Source organism: Muscardinus avellanarius (genome assembly GCF_963383645.1).
Source record: "Muscardinus avellanarius genome assembly, chromosome: 1".
Classification (NCBI taxonomy): Eukaryota; Metazoa; Chordata; class Mammalia; order Rodentia; family Gliridae; genus Muscardinus; species Muscardinus avellanarius.
In genome coordinates, this window is record NC_137786.1 from 164259515 (window position 1) to 164281481 (window position 21967).

Here is a 21967-nt window from a genome sequence, read left to right on the forward strand (position 1 = left end):
TTACCATCACTACAAATACATTTGAGAGAAAGATTAGGTAAAAACCCACAAATATCAGAGTCAGGATTTAAACCTGGAACTATTGATTCTGGTTATAAAGCTCAAATTTCATTGTGTGGAAGCACTAGTGACAACTCTGGTCTCAAATTCATCTCCTCCTCGTCCTCGTCCTCCTCGTCCTCATCCTCGTCCTCCTCCTCCTCATCATCATCATCATCTTCCTCTCCATCCTCCTAATTCTTCTTTCTTTCTTCTCTCTCTCCCTCCTCCTCTTCCTCCTCTATATTCTTCTTCTTCTCCTTCTTCTCCTTCTTCTCCTTCTCCTTCTCCTTCTCCTTCTCCTTCTCCTTCTCCTTCTCCTCCTTCTTCTTCTTCTTCTTCTTCTTCTTCTTCTTCTTCTTCTTCTTCTTCTTCTTCTTTCTCTCTCTCTCTCTCTCTCTCTCTCTCTCTCTCTCTCTCTCTTCTTTCTTTCTTTCTCTCACTTTCTCTCTTCCTCCCCCACCCCACCATGGTACTGGAGATTGAACCCAGCCTTGAACCTGCAATCTTTCCATCTCAGTACTGGGATTATGGCCATGCACCATTACACCCAGCTCTGTACACCCATATCTAAACAAAGAAACATGAAAGTTTATCCTGAAAAACAATTGAACATACATTCAATCCACCAATGAGATGAGACTCAAATGAGGTCGAAAAGACTCAATAAGAGAAGTTCAGGAAAATCCAAAAGGATAAACAGTCAGAGAAACAAATATTATTTAGAATTTTTATTGCTATCCAATTATTGTACCTTTAATTTTTTTTCAAGAGTACCGATAGAATTCAATTAACTAATAAAATTAAGAGGAAATGCTTATTTGTGTCTGTAAGATCTTAATTTGAAATGGGATCTTGTCTAAATGGGAAATTTCTATAGTTTCCTCTTACTTTGACTATACATGTCATAATTTAAGTGATACCAATATGCTGACAATTCACAATTTTATCTCTAGCCCAGACTTCTCTTCTGAACTTCAGACTTGTGCAACCAATGAACTACACAACATCTACTTGAAGTCTAATAACATAACAAAGCCAACATTTCCAAAATGTTGCTCTTGATGTTCAACCCCACATCAGCTCTACCCACAACCTTCCCCTCTCAAGAAATGGCTATTTCTTCCTAATTACACAGTGCTAAACCACTATATAAAGAACCAGCCTCAGTCGGGTGTGGTGGTGCACGCTTGTAATCCCAGTACTTGGAAGACTGAGACAGGAAGATCACACAAGTTTGAAGCCAGCCTTAGCTATTTAGTGAGGCTTTCAGCAACTTAGTGAGACCCTGTTTCCAAAATAAAATATAGAAAATAGGTCTGGAAGTATAGCCCAGAGGTAGAATGCCCCTGAGTTTCATCTCCAGTTCCACAAAAAGACAAAAAAAAAAAAAAATCAGCCTCAACTCCTGTCTACTCCATACCCAACCCTTCAGAAGCTCTTTGGTCCTCTTCTGCCTAGATCCAGAACCTAATGGTATCTCACTGTCACCCTGGCTTCCAGCTAATCTGAGCCACACCCCAGATTACCTAGATCTTTGTGAAAAGGCCTTCTGGCTTTCCTGTTCTTGCTCACAATCCTATTCGTCTAATCTTAGCACAGATGCCAGAGAGATTCTATCTTAGCTTCCTGTGATGCCCACTTACCTGGAAATGGGAGTCAAAGTTGTTGTCATGGTGTATAAGCCCACATATGATTTACACCCTCACCTTTCTGCGACCCCTACCCTCTCTTATCTCATTTCATTCTGCTATCACCTCAGCTTGCTTAGCTCCAACTGGCACATATATTCTGCTCTGGATGCATTTTCCCCAGATGCCCACAAGGCTCACTTCCCCATTCCCAGGGCTGTATCACAGGGTCAGCCTTTAATGAGGCCTTTCTAGCCACCAGAGGTAAAGACACAGTTTCCTTGACTCCAGACTTTCCTTTCCCCCAAGCTTTGTTTCCCTTTTATATACTTGTAATTATCAACATGCTGTATATTTTGTCTTTTATGTTATCTCATTCCAATTTATGTTGTAGTACAAGACAAATATTTTGTTTGTTTCCTTCATCAGTAAATCCCCAGTGGCTAAAAAGTACCTGGATCAGAGTAGCTGCTAAATAAATATTTGTTTAATCAATGAATCAATCAAATAATATCTATTGTTTTAAAGTAAGAATTTGTATTTATTGCTGATAGTTTTATGACATTCTATGTTTTCTAAGTATTGAATGTTAATCTTTATCAATGCATCTCTACATTTTTGAGATTATTATAGACTTTTTTCTATCAACTATTAATATAAAGAATTTACCTATAAATGCCAATTTAAATGCAATTAAACTTCATTCTTCAGATAAATGCCACTGATGGAAGATGATTGGCTAAGTATGCTTTCAGATTCTGTCTGCTAGTTTTTATCAAAATGTTTTCAAAAGGTCTCTTTTTTGTATGTGCTATGTTTGCAAGACTTGTGGAATAAAAACAAATTCTACCTCTAAAAATGATTTAGATATTTTCTCATGCTTTTCTAATCTTTTAAAAAGTTTATATAATGAAGGCATTCTGCAAAAGAATAATGTGTTTTCTTGAAATTTTAAGTTGTCTAAATGTTTTTTAATGTAATTAATAATTTTTGTCCATTTAGACCTTGGTTATTCTTGTTTCTTTGTTTGTTTGTTTTTTTGGGTTTTTTTGTTTGTTTGTTTTTTTGGTGGTACTGGGGGTGGAACCCAGAGGCTTTCTACCTCCGGGCTATACTCTCAGACCTTTTTTATATTTTGTTTGGAAACAGGGTCTCACTAAGTTGCTGAGAGCCTCACTAAGTAGCTGAGGCTGGCTTTGAACCTGCGCGATCCTCCTATCTCAGCCTCCCAAGCACGGGGATTACAAGCGTGCGCCACCACGCCCGGCTTGTTAATCTTGTTTTTTAATCTTGTTTTTTAACATAATAATCAATGCTTCTAGTTTTTTACTTGTTTTTGAGTCAATTTGATATGACATTTTTCTGGGGCAAAATTCATCTGATTCAGCAATGCTTTCCAATTATTTTCATGGAGATTTATACAGTGTGTTATTTAAATTTCAAAATATTTTTGTTATTATAAACTCTCACTCAACTTTTGTTTATATGTTTTTTAGTTTTCCTTGTCAGCCCTTGAAAAGTTTGTTTCATACACTCATTTCTATTCTCTTATTCAATACTTTTAATGTATTGTTTTGACATTATTATTTTCTTCATATTTTTATTCACAATATACATATTTCTCCAGTGTGTATTTAATATTGTTACATAATTTTGCTCCTCTTTTTATTCTTTATTAACTTATATTTTCATTGTTGTTAGAAATCATTTTATGGGCTATTTCAGAAAAGTCTCCCTTATAGCTTTCTGCTTTCATTTCATAGCAGTCTTGTCTTATCTCAATCACAGATTTTTACAAGTTTTCCAACCATTTTGGAGGCTTTCACAATAAGCCACATGGGTACACTTTTCCTCTGAAGCTTTATGTCAATTGCCTTTGTCTATGCTTTTATAAATTTGAGGGGTTTTGCTTATGTTGCTTATTTTCATTTCTCCTCACATAGGCTCCTGTTTGCCTTTGGACAGGATGCATGAGTGGTGCATCCACCTAAGCACTCGTGGAATCTCCTCATATCATCAAGAACATAATTCTAGATCCAATCACACATCTTTCTTCTGACCTTGATTCTAGTGTTCTTCTGCTGGACTAAGATGGCATCATGTCTACATTCTTTTATACTCATAACCCAGAAAAAAAAGTGTGTGTGTGTGTGTGTGTGCATGTGTGTATATGTGTGTGTGCATGTGCATGTGCGTGTGTGTGTGTATATGTGTGTGTGCGTGTGCGTGTGTGTGTATGTGTGTGTGCATGTGCATGTGCGTGTGTGTGTGTATGTGTATGTGTGTATATGTGTGTGTGCATGTGTGTGTGTGTGTGTGTGTGTGTGTGTGTGTGTTCTCAACTTTTGTTTCCATGAGATTTTTTCCAGGGCCAAAATCCATCTTCACAACAGGATCAGATTCTCTTGGGATCATTTGTTAATTCACTCAACAAGTATTTACTGGTCACCTAATATGTGTAAAACGTTGCTCTCAGTATTTTTCCTCTTTTTATTTTTACAGTCAGTCCTGGAAATTCAGCCCAGGGCCTACATACATGCTAGGTCAGCACTGGAGTACTGAGCCACATACTGTGAGCAGAAAGAGACAGTATTTGCGTTATTTCAAAATATCACCAAAATAGAAGAATAGTAGGAATATAATGTTCTGATTGAGAAGAAACTACATCTTTGATTCAGAAAGAAACAGACAACACAGAAGGTCCACACCTATTTCAGACCAATGGCACTATTCTCTTCTATGAGGTAATATGAGATTATATCAGCAATTATTAGTAGTACTCACTCCATGTTCATCATCCCAAAAAGTAGCAGAAATTAAAATGGCTTCTAGACTTTTACCATAGGATGTCTCTGTCACAGATTTTACACCAGTGTTTGCTTTGATGTTGTTGTTATTTCTTGTTCTTAATGGAACAGTTAAATGACTTTCTAACTAAAAGCCACTCTCACTTTCTAAATAGCTCCACTATTGGGGAATTTGACACATCCCTGTGCATAGAAAAATCACTCATCATATTGTAAAGACTTCAGAAGGTACCAACACATTGTCAAACTCTGAAATAGTTAAAAGGATCAGCAATGAGAACAGTCTCTCCAGGGTAGAATCTAGTTTCAAGCCATAACACCAACATTTCCGCTCTGCTTCAGCCTGGAGCCTGCCAGTGCCCATTTGGATAGCAACAAAGAGTGTACTTGGAGGAGCAGCTGCCTCTCTTTGCTTCCTTTGGCAGACAGGATATTGCAGATAAGAAGATCTGGTATTTCCCTTCTAGCTGCTCCAAAGTGAGAAGCAGTGCAAGGCATATAAATTCTCTGACAATGTGGTGTTGTCTAGCAGAGACGTGCAGAAAAACGGCTGAAACTACCCGTTACAGAAGCCACCTCTGCAGAGAACCCAGGTCAGGTACAGATGGTTTAGACAGAGCAGTTAGAGGCGGTCCTGCCTTAAGGAATAAGGGAGAGAATGAGGTTTGGAGTCAGACCTGCCACTTTAGTGTGAGACCGTGGGCAAGGGCCTTTCTCTCATGGCTTGTCTTCTTGTGTATAGAATGAAGAGAACGATAGCCATGACACAGAGATTGAGAGAGGACTGACAAAGGTGTATGAAAAGATACTCAGAAAAGGCCAGCTCTGTTTAGGGCCAGAAAGAGAGAGAAGCCAGTGAAGCAGTTGCCATGGGTACAAAATTCAAGGGGCATAAAAAATCTCAGTGACCAAAATAAATAATATTTTAATAGTTTAAAAACTAATTTTTGCGGTACTGGGGATGGAACCCAAAGACATTCTACCTCCAAGCTACACCCCCAGCCCAATTTTTTATTCTTTATTTTTTGAAACAGAGTCTCACTGAGTTGCAAAGAGCCTCACTAAGTAGCTGAGGCTAGCTACGAACCAGGATCCTCCTGTCTCAGCCTCCCAAATGCTGGGATTACAGGCATGCGCCACCATGCCCGGTTAAAAACTAATATTAAGCTGGGCGTGGTGGCGCACACTTGTAATCCCCGTGCTTGGGAGGTGGAGACAGGAGGATCACGCAGGTTCGAGCCAGCCGCGCTGGCTTAAGAGACCCTGTTTCCAAATAAAAATATAAAATAGGTCTGGGAGTGTAGCCCGGAGGCTTCCAGAAACCCCAGTACCACCAAAAACAAACAAAGAAACAAACAAACAAAAAACACTAATATTAAAACAATAAAAACCTACAAGAGAAAGAATTCTAAAATTTGCAGCAGGATATGAGCCTTCAATTTACAACCTTTTCTTGCTTGTCTTATTCTAATTCTGGCCCTGTTTCTATGGAACTTTCTTTCAGAACAATAGGTAGCAACCAGTGGACCACAGCATGATGATTCTGCTTTAAATGCTGCATTAAAATATTGCTTATATTGATTGCTGAGTTTCTTGGCATCTCACATTTTGTGCCTGAGGTGAATTCTTGACTCACCTAACCTAATCTACGCTTTATTTCTACTCCCTTATGTCTTGGTAATTTATGAGTCATTATCATTAATCTCAATGGGAAAATTGATAAACTCTTCTCTTCCCCCCAAATTTCAATTCTTCTACCTATGTTTTATTGAAAACATTGATAATTATTTTCCCTTGTTCTATATTCACTGATTACAGACATGACCACATTTATAGGACTGTCAAACTTTAATGATCCTTCCCTACTTAAATTGAAGGGCAGAAAGTCCTAGAAGTTCTCTCCAAGATATTTCTATAATGTTTAGGGTGCTTACAAGTACAATCAAAGTGTCACCTAAGCCCTAATTTTTGAATATGCCAAATAAGGTTACTTACCCTGTAAAAAGCCAGGGTGAGGTAAAAGGAGTCTTACTATAGGTTCTGGGGAAAATACAGTGATGTATAAATCATCGTTCCTTCAGGGAACTAAATGACAGGAGAGGGGAGGAATGTATAATATAATAATCCTTATATGTGACTATTATACATTAGAATCTTTGTTTTATGTGTTATTTCTTTTACTCCTCAAACAAAAGAACCATGGTGAATTTTTATCATTCTTACTCTGCTGTTAAATAAACTGAGACAGAGAATTAACTTGCACAGTTAACTGGTAACTAGCATTTCTGTTATCTTTTCTGCTTTATCACAATGAACTGTACATAGCACTTTAAAACACAGGAGGGAGGCCAGGCATGGTGGCACATGCTTATAATCCCAGTACTTGGGAGGCTGAGACAGGAGAATTGCAGGTTTATGGTCAGCCTCAGCTACTTAGTGAACCCCTCTGCAACTTAGTGAGACCCTGTTTCAAAATAAAGATTTAAAAACTAGGGCTGAAGGTATAGCTCAGAGGTAGAATGCCCCTGGGTTCAATCCCTAGTACTGCAAAAATTAAAAAAAAAAAAGAAAAGAAAACGTAGGAAGAATTTGCATGCATACTTTCCACTCTGTTCCCTTCCCCAGCCCTTTAAAACAGGCAAATAGTATTTCCATTTGTCGCAAGAAGAAAATGAGGTCCATAGCTGGTGAAAAATCAAAAGGTATTTCGTGACTCCAGTGCTCTATCCTTAACAATATGTTGCTTCTCATTGAGGAATTCTTCATCATAACTCTGTAGAATTGCTTATGAGTTTATTAAACTCAACATTTTACTTGGAATTATGGGCTACATTACATTTTTTCCTGGATTTCAAGCTTAAGTATTGTTTTCTGTGTTGGATTAGACATCCTGCCTTTGCCTAGGGCCCCTCTGCAGCCTGCACTCTCCCTAGAGCCCAGTGTATATAAGCTTCATCAAGGTGTCCCTCTGACTTCCTGTTGGATTCAGCCCAAGAAGGAGCACAGGGAGAGGGGTCAGTGAGGTCCCTCAGGCCTGGTGTTTCCTCACAAGTGTCAGCTTCATTTCAAGGTGACCATGTCTCCGAAACTCCCCACCACCCTCCACACCGGTGGATCGCAACCATGTTCCTGCCACTCCCTGCTATACTGGACCATCCCAGTGTTTTGCTTCACACCTCACATCTTTACAAATAGCTCCTACTTAAAACCTAATTTAAATGTGATCTCCTGTTTAGACCCTGACTGATACTGCTGTATGTATGAACTTGAATCAAGACTGTTGGATTTCATATAACAGAATAGAAGCACCAGCCCCAACACCAATCCTGAAAGGAGTAATCCGATACTCACCTCTGAAACCCAGCTAGGAGAGATCACAAAGAGGTATCCATTGCTCAACATGCATTTAAGACATAGTTGTTAAAACCTCCACTGCATGCAGCAAAGAAGATGCACATACAGAAAATAAAGGAAAGAAAAGAGAAAGTAAATAAGCCTGTGATAAGTTCACACTCTACCTGGGACACGGGAATAACTCAGGTCTGCTGGAGTGTCTAAGAGAACCTGCAGCAAGTGGCCCAGAACAGAATGGTGAAAACTTAGAGAAAGGATTCAAGAAATGAAGAAACTGAGAAAGGACCCATGGGCGAGAAGTTGTCTCAAAGACCTCTCAATCCCAACAGACCCACATCCAGATTAGTCCTCTTCTAAGAGCTTCTGCTTGTATAGGCCACCAACCTAGGAGTCATTCTTGGAGCCCTCTCCATCTAATTCCACATAACTCAATCACCATATTGTAGTTACCCCTAAAATATTCTTAGGATCTGTTCGTAGCTGTGCATGGTGGTACACACCTATAATCCCAGTATTGGGAGGCTGAGAAAGGTAGACCGCAGGTTCAAAGTTAGCCTCAGAAACTTAGGAGGTTTTCAGGAACTTAGTGAGACCCTGTTTCCAAATACAAAAATAAAATAAGGCTGAGAGTATAGCTCAAAGGTAGAATACTCCTGAGTTCTATCCTTAATACAACAAAAAGAGAGAATTTTCATACTTTTCAATCTTGCCCATGACTTAATACGAACTACCACCAACCACTCTTTTGAATTGCTGTGCCTTTCTACACCTCCTCTTGCCGTGTACCCTTTCCCTAGCCATTTGTCTTAGATGGTAGCTAAAATGATCTTTCTAAGATAAAATTTTGGGCTGACCTCCAATGGCTTTCCTTTTATTTCAGATCAAAGTGGAACCTCAATAACAAGGCCCATCACTCCCATGTGGTTTGGCTTCTGCCTTACTAATCTGATCCCAGGATGAACTGGCCCATGCTCCTTACATTACGCTGCCTTCTGCATTCCCATCATTTACCTGTATTTTTCAAACCCACTCCCTGGTCATGGTCTCTCCCAATACAGGACCACTCTCTGTGTGGTTCTTTGTCTTTACCTATGAAGCTGTACCCTCCTCTCCTCTTCACTGGTTACTACTATGCATTCTTCAAACATCAAACACCAACTCCTCAGGGAAGCCTCACCTGACCTCAGATTAGTTTATACCCCTGTGCTAACATACCCCAGACACATGTTTACCTTAGAGTGTGGGTCTTATGGAATAATCATTCGTCATTGTTAATTTGTAACCTTCATATTAAGCCACTCTCAGCATGAGGGCAGGGACCATGTCTTGTTTTCCTCTCTTTTTTTTTTTTAATTTAAATGTATGATCATGGGGATTGAACCCAATAGAATTCTACCTCCAAGCCACACACCTAGCCCTATTGTTTTTATATTTTGAAAGGAGATCTCACTAATTTTCTAAGATCCTTGCTAAGTTGCTGAGGCCATCTTCAAACCTACAACCCTTCTGTGTCAGCTTTCCAAGTACTGGAATTATACGCATTCACTACTACTCCTGGCTTGTTCTCCTCTTCAGTGTATCCTCAGTATATATCACAGTATATGACATAAATAAAGCTCAAAAAATATTTTTCAAAGATGGGAGCAAAGTGTCAGGGAGAAAAAAATGATAGAAATTCTTCCAGATCAATAAAAAGGCTTCTATGAAGCATCACAGTTCTTCATTTTTATACATTTTTAAATGCTGCATTTTTACCTAAAGTGTACTGAAAATAATTCAATATTTATTGAAGACTCCCAGTCATTATTAGGAAGCTTAGTTATTGTACTTTCCCCCAATGTTGGCTGACATTCAACTTCTCTGCTCTTTAAATTCCTCTGTTTGCATGTCACAGATTTCTACTTTCTGCCTTTGAGTTGGCAGTGTTCTTCCTGACTACTGTCAGTGTTCCTAACTCTAAAAGCCTCTTTCAAGCTTTCTAATGTATTACTTTGAAACCCCTGCAGACTGAGGAACTAGATAACCAGGCTGGTTGGACTGAGTGCGAAGTCAGATTGACATGTTCCAAGTGAGCCCCAGAGGGTTTTTCTAAGCTGGGGCAAATGACCTCCAGCACCCCCGTGTGCCTGAGACCAATCAGTCTGGTTCCGTTTATGCATACTGCTTTACTTCTTTCTTTTCTTTTCTCTTTCCCTTTTCTTCTTCATATCTATTCTTTGGCAAGATTGGCTTTCTGTGGACTTTTCAGCTAACAAGACTTTTCCTTTCCACCTTGAGTAGGAAACTCATTGAAATAGTGAAGCCAGTCTTCAGAGTTTTCACACCCTTGTTGGTATTCACTATTTTAGGTATTCCTTGGTGTATGTAAAAAGTTGCTCTTGTCCCAGTTTAATACAGAAGAACAAGAGAATTGGGCATTTCTCTTAGATCAGTGGGGTTTCACTCTAAAAAGACTGAGACCAAAGACACGAGGCAATGTATCAAGACAGTGACATTTTTGCCAATCGATCAGGCCTGCTGACTTCATTTCCTATTTACTTACAAAGATCTCCCCCTTTTTTATTTTATCCAGTTAGGAAATATTAATTGCTTCCACCTTAGGTGAACAGGAAGTAGTGGAAAATGAAACTACTAATTACAAATGTAGGAAGAGTTCTGCTGATTGTGGAGGGACACCGAAGAAGAGACTTGAGCAGAGAATTTCACAAGTGCACGGCAAACAAGAAAGAAATGTTTTGTTTCTATCTTGAATTTGAACACGTGGTCTTTTCAAAGTAGATTGTGTATTTTGAGAATGCCTCAAGGAAATGGAAATAAGATGGAGAAACCAAACTTAAAATGAAAGATCCCATACCAGCTGAGAATCCAGCTCTGACTTGGGGGCAGCTTCTCCCCAGAATTCGGAAGATTTGATCTAGTACTTAGATTGTGCGGCCAGCTAGAGTAGCCTTGGTTGTATGGGGCAATGTACTTCCTTTGATGCACACGTGATTATTAATGACAGGTCAGATTTGAAGGTGAACAAAAATGACATTACTATCTCTTCCCTCCACACAAAGAGTCATTTCCACAATTTCCTATGTAGTAGGAACCAGTAAAGGACTCACCAAGTGTTTGGGGCTAGAAGAAATTCTGAGAATTGAAAAGTCTCGCAAGACTGCAGGTGTCTGAGCTAATCAGGAATGAGGCAGAGAAAGAGCTCTGAATAGAGCATACTGAGGGAAGGGAGGCCTCTATCCTCTTAAATTTGTGGAATATCTAGAAACTAGATAGTGACAAAATATAGTGCATTGAAGGTCATTTTCCACCCAGACACACTTCAAAACTGTTTTCCTCTCAAAGTGCTTATGTAACTATTAGAATGCACTCAAAAATCCCACTAATCTAAGAAGCTGTCTTGTAACAGGCAATATGAGGCATGAACAGAAATTTAAAAAGAGATGAGGTGGTAGGCACCAAGATGTAAGGTCAAGAGACATGCATGAATTTCATCAAAGCATCCAAAACACACTCTGTGTCCTAAAGCAGCTCTAAAAACCTTAGTCCAGAGTGTCTTCAACTTTAAATTATAGAGTCTGGCAATATTAATATTTTGATGGCACTAGAGATTGAACCCAGAGTCATTCTAGCTCTGACATAAATCTCCAATTTTTTATTTTGAAGGAGGATTTCTCTAGATGGCTGAGGATCTTGCTAAATTGCTGAAACTGTCCTCAAACCTGTGATCTTCCTATCGGAAACTCCCAACTACTGAGATTATGGGTGTGTACCACCATGCCCATCTTACAATATTACTTTTTAAAGTTATTCTCAAATTATTACAATAATCTATAGTTTTTAGGAATTTTCTGACCCATAAATAGTATGCTTATCATGGTGTTAGATGTTAGCCAGAATGATGGAAAGGAAAATAAATATTAGTCTTATAGTAGAAAAGGCACTAGACTTGAAGTAACAGATAACTTTTGATTTTCCTGAGCCTCAGTTTCCATTGATGAAAAATGGGTATAACAGTAGTGTGCTTTACAGATTTGTTAAGTAGATTAAATAAAATAATGTGTGTAAACTATTTCTATAAATCTTCTAATAAATCATGTTCTATGCCCTTGAGGACCTTACAATTTATTGGATGGGTGGGAGAGGCCAAAACTGACATAAAGAACTGTGGTTCTCAAACTTTTATAAAGCTACAAATGCCTGTTTAAAGTTCTTGTTAAAAGTGCCAGTTCTGAGGCAGAAATAAAGAAGCTGAATTTCTACCTGCTCCCAGGTAGAAACTACTGGCCCCAGGACAAATTTTTCAGTAGAAAGAATATAGAGCAATTGTGCTTAAAATAAAACACAATATAATATAATTATGTACAGATATGTAGCATGAAAACCTCTATTGCTTTCCATACACCTAAATAAGACCAGTTCCAGTGATATGGTTCATAAACTCAGCTCAGACTACCACAGCCCTCTGCAAGCTCTTTTTACTTTTTCTTTTCTTTTCTTTTTCTTGTACTTAGGATTAAACCCAGGGGCACTTCCTTTGAGCTATAGCTGAAACCCCATTTTTAGTTTTTGTTTGTTTGTATGTTTGTTTTAAATAGCATCTTTCTAAGTTACAGCACACTGGCTTCAAACCTTTAATCCTCTTGCCTCAACTTCCCTTTTTCTTCTAAACATTTTTAAGTCTTACTGTTGACAATTACTCTGATGTTCCTAAAATGTGGATCTGCTGGGCAGCCTTGTGCCTCATCAGAATCATACAGAAGGGGTGCTTTTAAAACATAAATTTGGACTTCTACTCTCAATGACTTTGGATTCATCTAATCATAAAGAAAAGAAGAGTTAGTGGGTAGGACAAGACTGCACTTTTCCAATGATCATGATACTGGATCAGCCTGGCAAAAAGTATTAAATAGGTGTTTCTCAGTGCTGGCTTCATATTCAAATCAATTGCAGAGTTGGGGGAAAAAAAACCTTAGAGACTGAGGCTCTGAGCCAGCTAAGTTAATTAAAGCTCTCAGGTAGTTCTACTGTGAGCCAAGTTTGAGAGCCTCAACCTGTCCATAAGCACACTGGTGATGGCAGGGACCACATCAGTTTGGTGTACCATGATATCTAACACATGGTGCCGAACACAAAAGCTGGAAATCAACATTATTTGCTGAATGAATGACTAAACTAAGAATATGAAAATTGCAGCTGCCAGTTATCTTCTTATATTCTCTTGCCTGCTACCCCATAAGACCATGAACACCTGAACATACGACCAGGGTTAAGTTCTAGAGGGGATCCCTGAACTGGAATCCTGGCTCTACCACTTAATAGCTACTCAACCTTAGGTAAATATCACAAACTCTCTGTCCCTCACTTTCCTTCTTTGTGACAGACAATCAAATGATTTAGGACATGAACAGCATTTCAGAAAGTGTTTGGTATATAATAATCACTTAATAATTGATAGCTATTGTTACATTCAATCTTCCAGCTCATAGTGGCTCTTGGATTTCTAAAACAGATCAATGAAACTCCAGTTATTCAACCAATAGATATTTCTTAAGCATCATCTCTATTCCAGGAGCAGAAAATTGTTACTATAGATACAGCAGCAAGAAGACAGACACAGGACTTCTCGCTCAGATAGAATTAAAAATGTAGTGGGCGAAGTGTACACTGAACAAGTTATTTCAAAAGTGGTGAGTAACAGAAGTTTAAGTGCACTGCCTATTACAAAGTAGAAAGGATCATGAAGATGTAGAAAGAGGCGGTAAGGTAGTTACAGTGTTTAATCGGCAATTAACTTAATACTAAAGTATTTAAGAATGGGTTCCTTGAGAAAAACAGGTATTAATTATGATTTGGCTGAGGAAAGGGAGAGCAGAGGCTGTAGAGCTTTCTGGATAAAGGGCAGCATTCACAAGACTCAGAAGTATGCAAGAGCAATGTACACTGGTGGCATTTTAAAAAGACAGGTACAGTGGAGACAGGGCAAAATCAAAGATGGCTTTGAACAGACAGAGCGCAAGCTGAGATTGGAGGGATGGGTAATATTAGGAATAAAAGTATAAAAGAGAGATGAGGAAAGAAAGAAGAGGATAAATATGGCATTCGTTTGTCCATTCAGCATCTACAAAGGGTGCTTCGAAGACATGAAAAGACTTCTGCTCTTGTGGAATGAACATTCCAGTCAGATAGGAAGACAATAGCACAAATAAAACATCTTCATTAAACAAATGAGATAATGAAAGATATTATAAGTGCTTCCAAGGAAATAAGCAAGGCGATTGATGGAATGAAACCAGAATTTGGGCTGGAAAGAGATGTCTGATAGGATTAAAGAGGACCTATTGGCTACTGTGTGACTTGGCTTTATGGGAACAGACATGATAAATTACAGCCATTTTAGGAAGCTAGGCACGCAACTCTGAAACCTTCAGGAAACTAAGATTGTGCTTTTTACTCTTTCTCACAATATTCTCCCATTTTCCACTAAAAGAATTAACTTCTTCCCTTTTATCCAAAAGTAATTGGAGGATAGAAGGTGCATCATATAGGAATCCATGATATATCTCAGATTTAAAGTCAAGGAAAAGTAATATAAATATAAAGAGAAATAAGCATTTCTATTAGGTGCATACATATATATGTACACACATCTATGGAGAGAAAGATAAAAGATTTATTTTAAGGAATTGGCTCGTATGGTGGGTGGGAATGAGCAACTCTGAACTCTGCAAGGCAGGTAGCTAAGCTGGAGATGCAGTGGAAACTTGATGTAACTCTAATCTGAAGATTGTCTTTTTCTTGGGGGATAGTCTTTTTACCTCAAGATATTTAACTGATTGGATGAGGATGAACCACATTATGAAGAACAAACTGCTGTATTCAGTGCTTACTGATTTAAATGTTAATCACATTTAAAATACCTTCATAGCAATAGCCAGACTAGAGTTTAAACAACATCCTAACACAATAGTTTAGCCAAGCTGAGATGTAAAAATAACCATCAACTATCTCCTTCCTTATACTCAAGGATTTTTATCTAGATCACATTAGTTAATGTACATGAGTTACATTATTGTTAGAAGGTTACTTGGTATCTCTAAGCTTCTGTTTATTTGTGAAATGCAGATAACTCTTAGAGACATGGTGATAGTTAAATGAGGCACTCCAAATTTAAAAACTAAACACAGTTCCTAATAGAATAAATTCCCAAGCAATGTTTTATTACCATTATTATTGTTAAGCTATCTTATTGGTAATAATTTTAAGAGTTATAATCAATAACTCCTGTAAGTTAAATGCCAAAGAAAACTTAACTTGGTTTGTTATTTCCTGAAATTTGTTTTTTATGATAACTAAAACTACTTGCTTCGGTTTGACAAAATAGCCCATTTTCTTAAAGCTAATATTTTTGCTAGTGAAACTAACCTCCAAACATATCCTACCAATATATTCACCAAAGCCAAAATCGATTTCTCTAAACTCTGAGTCTGATTTATGCAGTCATTCCACAAATATTTACTGAGCACATCCTTTGTGACAGACTTGATGGATGTAGGATGCAAGGATACTGCACTAGTCCTGATGGAATTCAGTCCCCAGGGAGGTGAGATTGGGGATCAGGAGTGCTACTGTGTATTGAGGCTTTACCAAGTATCGATAACTTTGCATTAGTAATATTTCTCAGTCTTCTCTCCAACTTTGTTATGTGTCAAAGAATCAATCCTACAAATTAGGATGTGACATTTCAAGACGTTAGGTGTCTGTCCAAGGATGTTTGTGTTTTTAGAGGCTAATACATGCTAGAAAGGGCATTTGAACTTTTGTCTGAGTGCAATTTCTATATGCTCATCTTCTCTCTAGTTACAATCAATGGCAACTCCATAAGATAGTCACTGTAGAAGAGGTTTGCAGAACTCAGACAGGGCAAGGAAAAGCCCTCCCATCAATGCTTATGGTGGGGCAGTGGAAAGGCAGAAAGGCAGAAATTGTTTTACAATGGAGGCCTTTGTGATGGCTTTCTATTTGGCCTTCTATTTGTAACCTTCAAGAGAGGAAACATCAGAAATAATCATTTGCACAGTGCCTAAGGAACTCGGTAATCATCCTGGTTCACTTCAGGCTTTGGGAAGAACAGTCACACTTCCTTATTTCTTGACCTTTGCATATTCTTCTAAGCATACCACTTTCATCTTTGGTCAAATTCTGTCTTTTCTTCTACATTTTTATATTTTTCAGCTTCAATGATGTATACCTAACAAATAAAAATTGCATATATTCAAGGTAAACAAAGCAATGATTCAATGTATGTACACACTGTGTATTGAATAACACAAAATAATTAGCCCAAGTTTCTACCTCTGAGCTACACCTCAAGCTCTACTTAATTCTTATCTTGGAACAGGGTCTCACTCAGTTGTTGAGGCTAGCCTCAAACCTCCCAAGTACTGGCTTTACAAGCATGTGCCACCATGCCTGGCTCAGAACTTAAAAATATTATAACTAAATGTTTGTATACTTAAAATAGTATCTGCCTATTCCCCTCACCTCCCAAGCCCTGGCAATCACCATTCTATTCTCTACTTCTATGAACCTGACATAATGTGATCATGCATTTGTCTTTCTGTCTCTGACATTTCATTTCGCATAATGTCCTCTAGGTTGATTCATATGGTCACAAATGGATTACTGTCTTTTAAGGCTGAATAATATTCAATTGTATATAAATACATAATATTTTAATCATTCATCCATTGGTGAGCCTTAAATTCTTTCCATTAGCTATTGTAAATAATGCCACAAGTATAGAAATATAGAGTATATCTTTATCTAAATATTGGTTTTATTTCTTTCAGATATATACTCAGTCATGGGTTTGTTGGGTTGTATGATAGTTGTATAGTATTTTTAAGTGTTTTAAATTTTGAAACAGGATCTTTCTAGCATGCTGGGAATCTTAATTTTTGTGACTGTCCTCAAACCTGAAATCCTCCTATCTTTGTTCCCAAGTACTATCCACCACATCTGGCTATTTTTAATTTTTTTTTTTGTGGTACTGGGGTTCCTGGAAGCCCTTCTACCTCCGGGCTACACTCCCAGACCTATTTTTACATTTTTATTTGGAAACAGGGTCTCCTAAGCCAGCGCGCGCGGCTGGCTTCGAACCTGCGCGATCCTCCTGTCTCTGCCTCCCAAGTGCGGGGATTACAAGCGTGCGCCACCACGCCCGGCATTTTTAATTTTTTGATGGATACTGTTTTCCATCATGGCTGTAGTTATTAACATCCCCACTCACACTGTACAAAGATTCTCTTTCCTCCACATCTTCACCAGTAATGTTTATCTCCTCTTGTCTTTGTGACAATAGGCATTATCAGAAGTATGAGGTGACATGTGCTGTGTGTATGTGTGTGTAGGTGGGGGGTTAAACCAGAGGGTTTCTATCACTAAGCTACATCCCCAAACCTTATGTATGTACATATGTCTGTCTGTCTGTATGTATGTATTTTGTTTTGTTTTGAAATCGAGTCCAGCTAAATTACCACATGGTGGCTTCAAGCCTGTCATTCTCCTGGCTCATACTCCCAAGCACTGGGATCACAGGCCAGTGCTTCTCAAGTTTTATACACATCAAAATCTTCCAGAATGCTACTTCATAAGTCAAAAACCTTTCCCAACATTGGTGATTCAAAATCCTTTTGCATCTTGGGCCTCAGAATCTTTCCTGATAACCATGTCCTGGGAACACCAGATGGTAGGAAGAACATAGTTTTAGCAAACTGGTCATGAAAAAAATGGAGACGTCATCACACAGTTTGAAATGACACAGTCCACATAAGACACAACCTTAGGTTTTGCACAACCTAAGATGCACAGTAGAAAAGGGTATCCTTCCCCACCCCAGGTGTGCAGGAGGCAGACCTGAACACTGACTTCAAGCTTTGCACATAAGAGCACAATTCATACACCTGATAAAATGGGCTCAGTAGAAGTTCTGCCACTTGGGACAAGTCCTTGATAGATTACAAAAATAAAAGAGAAGAAGGTGGTGACACAATGCCGGAGTCGTTCATCAAAGTCAGACCATGCTGGCGTGGCCTCTTTCCTCTGTGCTATGTGTCAGCCTCTGTGGCAGGTGGGCCATCCCATGTGGACTCTAATAAGCTGTCCCCTTGTAGTGACTTCACTCAAGGAACTGACTGCTGTCTCTGAGAGTTCAAAGAACTCAAGAATTATTTTTTAACAAATCCTCTTGTAATGGTTGAAATCCCAGCATTCATTGATATTCACTTTGAAAGCTGGCACCCATAACTCATAGGACAGGTGATAAAATTGACAATCTGCTACAGTGGAACTCACGCAGGTGTTATTAACTTTTACCACATTGATCTCAACTAGATCACTGTCAGTGATGTTGTAGTAACAATTGATTTTTCCAGGTCTGAGAGAATTCTCAGCTTACTTATTTTCATTTCTCAAAAGACTCTCTCTCTCTCTCTCTCTCTCTCTCTCTCTCTCTCTCTCTCTCTCTCTCCTTTTGCTTTGCTTTTGCTCAAAGGCTCATAGAAGCTCTTTCTCCTTCTTACCCTTTCATTTCAATTTGTAAATAGCATGCATTTATACACAATATTTAGGGAAAAAGGCAATGTGACTTAGTAGCTTCAAAAATAACTCATCCAAGCTGATAAATTTAGCAGCTGTAGAAGATGTTAAATAAACACTGAGAAAGAAGGACTTACTGAATTTGGACATGATGTACTTCAACTGTATGTGGTCCACTGTTGTGGACTAAATTACACTCTCCCCCAAATTCTTATGTTGACCTCTCACTTACATTGTGGCTCTGTGAAGGTCGGGCCTTTGATAAGGCAAACATCTTAAAGATGCCTCCGTAATCCCATAGAACTGATGTTCTTCTAAGAGACACCAAGCGGGGTAAGGTGGTACATGCCTGTAATCCCCGTACTTGGGAGGCTGAGCAGGAGGAACACAGGTACGAGGACGTGAGCGGCAACTGAGTCAGACACTCAGCAACTCAGTGAGAATCTGTTTCAAAACAAAAATAAAATAGAATCAGGAGTATAGCTCAAGGTACCTATGCTCAATCTCCAGTACCAACAAATAAAATTGTGACAGACAGACAGACACACCAGGGATGCATGTGCACAGAGAAAGGCTTTGGGAAGACACAATGAGAAGGCAGCCATCTGAAAGCCAAGAAGAGAGGCCTCAGGAGAAACCAGACAAACCAACACCATGATCCTTAACTTCTAGCTTTGAAAGATGAGAAAAATAAACATCTACTGTTTAAACCTCCCACCCTGCACTATGCTGTTATGGCAACCCATGCTGACCAACACATCAGCTACCCAGTTTCCTTTGAGGACTACCATGGTGCCATGTTTCCTATAAGGCTTGGGAAGAATATTATGTCTTCCATCAGTACAAGGTGAGTCGAGGCACTGACATACATATTTCAGGCTTCTACATCTGTTCCCTCATGCCCAAAACAGGCACCTGCATTTCTCCCTGCACACATCTGCACAGGGAGCCAGAGTAGAAGCACAGACCTTATAGGAATGGATGGAGAGTGGAACTTTGTTATGGCCAGCCCAGCCCCGCAGCTTGTTGGCAGGAGGATCACAGGTTTGAGGCCAGCCTCAATAACTTAGTGAGACCCTATTTCAAAACAAAATAGGGCTGGGAGTATAGCTCAGAGGTAAAATGCCCCTGGGTTCAGTCCCCAGCACCACTGAAGAAAAAAAGAAAAAAGAATAGGGCTCTGGGCTCACAAAGCCATAAATCTAACTCCCATTTCATCTTTCTCTTATAGACTGTGTGTCATAGACAAATTTATGAACCTTTCTAAACCTCTTAGGTTTGCTAATGGTGAAACAGAATTATGCATGTATATATGAAGTATGACAGTATTTTTATATAAGAAATTTGTATTAGTATTTCTTGTCCTGAGTTTACCCAAAAATCATGTGTGTCCTTGAATTCCCCTTTCTAAGCACCTGTTTTCTCACCTCAAATGCTAGGATTCCCTTCTCCTCTAATAGCTTATGATTTTAAAATAATGAATATTGTGGCTCTGTTGCAAGACTCATAAATAATTCAGTTTTCTTATGTAACTAAAATAAAACTTATAAATCAGGACTTAAAAACAGGTGAATTGATTTGAAAATATCTCTCCATAGAAATATTATACAGGAGCATAAACAGAAAACTGCTTCTTCTGAGTCCTTTTCCTGCAGATCATTTGGTCATTCAAAAAATATTTATCATGTACCTACTATGTGCACAGCACCAGTCTGGAAATTGGTGGTCTAGGCAGAAAGGCAAAGCTGGCAGTGAGGGACACATGTATGGTGTAACTGTAAAGGGTTGGTGGGCTGGGGTCTAGCTCAGTGGTAGACGACTAGCCTAGCATGCCTGAAGCCCTGGATTGATTCTCAGCACCAGAAAAAAATAAAGAAATAAAGAGTTGGGAGCATTTATACTATAAGGAGCAGAGATAGTGGGCAGGGTGGTGCATGCTTGTAATACTAGTACTTGGAAGCAGAGACAGGATGATCTCAGTTTTGAGGATAGAATGATATAGCTTAGCAAGATCCTATTTCAAAATAAAATTGGCCTAGGGTATAGTTCAGAGGTAAAAATACACCCTTAGATTCAACTCCTAATAGGAAGGAAGAAATGAAGGAATGAACAAAGGAAGGAAGGAAGGAAGGAAGGAAGGAAGGAAGGAAGGAAGGAAGGGGAGGGAGGGAGGGAACAGTATACAATAAGCATGCAGAGGTCAAAGGTACAGAGTTGGATGTTGGTAGCTAATTTTAGCCAAGGGACCAGTTTCCACTAAGCACAGTTCCACTCTGCTCCCTTTTGGGTTGTCAAAAAAACCCACTTTGGCCTCTGTCCTGGTGAGAAGGCTAAGAAGACACCCCAGTCACGCAGTGCCAAGTACACTGACAAAGGTTACCCAAAGCTTATCCTTACTTAAGAATTAAAACATTATTCTCTGTTTCTGAAACTAGGCCAGGAGGCAAGAAGCAATGAAATTAACCCCTCTGAGTTTATTTTTCTCATCTATGAAATGAGACCTACTTTACAGGAGTTTGGCAGAAGTAAAATCGGGTAATAGATATTAAACCACTTTTAGAAGCTACACAAATATAAGCTCTCGTCACTGCTGTCGTCATTTGTCTCAAAGGGATTTGCCACGAGAAACAATCCACATCGGTCTGGTTTTGCAGCAGATGGCTGCCAGAAATATCAATAGCAGCAATTTTTCCAGTCATTCTTCAAATTCTGCTTAGTGTTCATTATCACCTTTATTGACTTAGCCCAGCTGCAGACACCAGCCCAGCTCCATCATTCTGTCACCAGGACTCTGCTGAGTAATTTGTGGTTTCCGACGAAGGGCGGATGCTGGGGAGATGTGCAGGGCAACGCAATATCTGCCACCAGTGGCCTCCTTCCCACGTGCCCTCTGCCTGGAGGCCCACATGAAGGAAGGGCAGCCCAGGCTTCCTCTGACACCGGGATTGGGAAGGCACACAACATCACCGGAGTCTCTCTGCAAGCATGAGAAGGAAGCTGTCATTGCTGCGGTGTGAGCATGCTTAGAGGCGCAGAGATTTAGGAGCAACACACAATAGGAATCGTAGTAGTAATATCCTCCATGAACTAAGAAAGTACTATGTGGTCAGCTCTCTGTAGATGCTTTATAAAGTGCCCAGGTTCAAGTACTAGCTCTGTGGCCTTGGGGATGTTACCGAGCCCGCTCTGCCTCCGTTTTCTTAGAAGCAAAATGTCACTTTTGTGAGAGGATCCTTGTATTACATAAATGTAGAATATAATGTATACCTCAATATAGAATATAAACACATGAGATATAAAGAAATATTTGAAATAAAGTATGTCCCATATAATATGCAAAACTATATAAATCCATAAACAGAGAACTATCCAAGACCTATAACCATATGACTATTAGTATTCATTATGATTATGATTACCATCATTATCATTATTATTATAAATTTCCCCTTGGAGTTTTCTATTGTCGCTGCAACATAATGGCTTAAACCGCAGATTACTTACAGGACTGGAGGTTCGAGGCCCTCAAGTCAAGGTGTC